This window comes from Nannospalax galili, unplaced genomic scaffold (assembly GCF_000622305.1).
Source record: "Nannospalax galili isolate Female #2095 unplaced genomic scaffold, S.galili_v1.0 scaffold1357, whole genome shotgun sequence".
In the NCBI taxonomy this organism is placed as follows: Eukaryota; Metazoa; Chordata; class Mammalia; order Rodentia; family Spalacidae; genus Nannospalax; species Nannospalax galili.
In genome coordinates this window covers 365,501-368,638 of record NW_008339987.1, presented here as the reverse complement: position 1 = coordinate 368,638, position 3,138 = coordinate 365,501, and the positions used below count along the sequence as shown (strand labels likewise).

The following is a 3,138-nucleotide window of genomic DNA, read 5'->3' as shown; positions in this document are numbered from 1 at the left end:
TGCTCTTGCAGAGGACCTGGGTTTGGTTCCCAGCACCCACATGGCAACTAATAACTGTCCATAACTCTAGTTCCTTTTTAAATTTAAAAAACAATTTTATTATTTTTATGTGTATGCATGTATTGCCTGCATGTAGGTAAGTGCACCCGTGTCATGCAATGCCCAAGGAAGTCAGAAGAGGCTCTTGAAACCCCTGGAACTGCAGTTATAGACAGTTGTTAGCTGTCATGTGGGTGCTGGGATTCGACCCTGGGTCTTCTGCAAGAACAGCCAGTGCTCTTAACCGCTGAGCCATCTCTCCAGCCTCTACATTCTACTTTTTGATACACAATTACACAATCTCCCACTGAACCCAAAGGTCACCAACTGGTTAGACTGGCTGGCCAGCAAGCTCTGGGGATCTGCCCATTACTACTCCCTGCCAAGGACTAAGGCTACATCCATGCATTACCATGCCCAGTTTTTACATGGGTGCCAGGGATCCAAACTAAGATCCTCATGCTTGCAGGGCAGGCACATCACTGAGTCATCTTCCCAGTCTCTTCTGAGTTGTAGTGAATTTCACTAGTCCTAAAATCCTTATCTATGCACCCACTTGTGAAAGATGTACTCTTGCTCTGGACTGTGTTAATGAATATGTTAAAGCAGGAGTGAAAAGCTTCTAATCATGTAGTTATTAAAACATTTTTTTAAATATAATGATTAAAAAAATAATTCTTCAAAACATAAAAATTTGCTCCTTAATAATTAGTAGATGTGAAAAACATTATCATTGAAATCTACCTGATGACTTTATATCCATGCTCAGATGCCAAGGAGCTCAGAAAGTAACCGACTGTGACTAGTAATAATCTGCTATATAGAGATTAGAAATGCATGTGTAATCATCTTAATGTCAATCGCATTAAAAACAAAGTTTTCTGTATGAAACTCTGTATTTTAATAATGAAATGGAGATCTTTTTTAAAGGTTAAAACCTCATTTAATTTTATGTCTTATAGGGTTTATACTGAGTACGATATTGTACAACTGTAATAATTCACCTATAAACCTAAAAATGTACATCCAATTTTATAAGAGATGCATCCTAGCTCAGAAAATTGTTATTGAATATGTCAATGCTGATGTAATGAAATGCTTCTTCTAAGTATGTGGTTATTAAATAATTTAAAAAATAAATAAAAAATATTCTTATCTAGTACCTGTACTTCCAGTAGTCTCTGCAGGCTCTAGCACTGGACAATTTTGATGAATTCACCATGAATGTTGTTGTCATTGGAGACTGATTGCTTTTGTAGAATTTGGAAAGTTATTAAAAATCTTTGGGGATCCCATATAAGAGTTAACAGGGTAGAAGTTTACTCCAAGATAGGCAGTCTGAGTGTGCCATAGAGCTTCCCAGAGGCTTTCCTGCCTGATAATATTCACATCACCTGGAATCTGAGCTCACTAGGTGTTACTCCAATGGACTGGAGTTCAGTGGTTCATAGGTATGATTAGGTCCCAGTGAGTTATTCAGTCATGTTTACAGAGCAGATAGTCATCAGGACAGGTTATGCTAGGACAGGAAGCTGTAACAGATTGTCCAATATTTTCAGGAATTTGTTGTAGCTCATCCCACACTGATGGCAATACATTAACCCAGTTGGTGAAATCTAGTTAAAATTCTTGCCTTTTCACACCTTTAATCCCAGCACTTTGGAGGCAGAGGCAAGTGCATCTCTGTGAGTTTAAGGCCAGCCTGGTCTACATAGTGAGTTCCAGGCCAGCTGGAGCTACAGTGAGACCCTGTCTCAAAAAAAACCAAAAAAAAATTTTTTTTTAATTCTTGCCTTTTCCTAAATAACCTGACGTAAATTTTTATGCTTCCTCCTCAAATTAGTGAGAATTTCTATTGCTTTGGCATTAGGAATTGATCTAAGAGGTATCCACAAAAATTGAGGTTTTTAAAAAATATTTATTTTAGCCAGGCGTGGTTGGCACATGCCTTTAATCCTAGCACTTGGGAGGCAGAAGCAGGTGGATCTCTGTGAGTTCAAGGCCAGCCTGGTCTACCTACATAGCCAGTACCAGGCCAGCTGGGGCTACAGGGAGACCCTTTCTCAAAAAAAATTTTTTTCATTTTATATGTATTGAGTGTTTTGTTTGTATATAAAAATGCACCATGGCCAGGCATGGTGGCACATGCCTTTTATCCCAGTACTCGGGAGGCAGAAGCAGGTGGATCCTCTGTGAGCTCCAGGCACCTGGAGCTACAGGGAGACCTGTCTCAAAAAGACAAAAAATAAACAAATAAATAAAAAATTGCACCATGTGCATGCAATACGTGCAGGTCAGAAGAGTGCATCAGATCGCCTGGAACTAGAGTTACAAACAGTTGTGAGCTGGGGATGCTGGGAACTGAATTGGAGTCCTCTGCAAGAGCAGCCTGTGTTCCTAACCACTGAGCAGGAAAAAGGGTGAGGGGGGTCAGTGGGCATGAAAGGGAAAGTGAGAAGGGAGTTGCATCTCTGCCTCACCTCCAACCCCCAGGACAAGGCAAAGTAAACTAGGAGACACTGAAAGGTATTTCCATCCACTCCATTAGTTTCCTTTATCTGCACAACCTCTGTAATGGAGAGCTATACTCTTTTATACTGCCTGCATGTATGCAAATGCACCCATGTTGTACAATGATGGCAGAGGTCAGAAGAGTATCAGATCCCCTGAAACTGGAGTTATAGACAGTTGTTAACTGCCATGTGGGTGCTGGGAATCAAACCCAGGTCCTCTGCAAGAGCAACAAGTACCCTTAACCACTGAGTGACTTCTCCAACCCTGGGATATGAATTTTCGTAGTTCAAAAAAAAAGCTCGAGGAGGCAGCAAGGTGGCTGACTCCTTCAAGTTGTGTGACACCCATAGGTATGAGACCAAAAAATTAATGCTGTTGGAGGCCCTGCAGATGACACTGATGCAGTTCTAATGGCTCTACAGTAGAGCCCACGCCCTGATTCCCTGGGGAGACCACACATCCCCTGTGCTTGGTTGGATGAATCCACAAGTGACCAATCAAAACAGAAAATACACACCAGACTGTTAAAGAGAAATACAATTTTAATTAAAAAAAAAAAAAGGTAAACTCTAGGCATCTGTCATA

The 3,138-nt window shown here is 40.8% G+C and overlaps 1 protein-coding gene across 1 annotated transcript in view; it reads right to left on the bottom strand.

Moving 5' to 3' along the window:
• LOC103735529 (DNA (cytosine-5)-methyltransferase 3C-like) overlaps positions 1–1,326 on the bottom strand; it is a 65,492-nt gene extending 64,166 nt beyond the window's left edge. The window contains exon 1 of the mRNA XM_029564380.1: positions 1,203–1,326. The gene's annotated coding sequence lies outside the window, so the exon portion shown is untranslated. The remainder of the gene's footprint in view (positions 1–1,202) is intronic.
• Between the last annotated feature and the right edge of the window lie 1,812 nt (positions 1,327–3,138).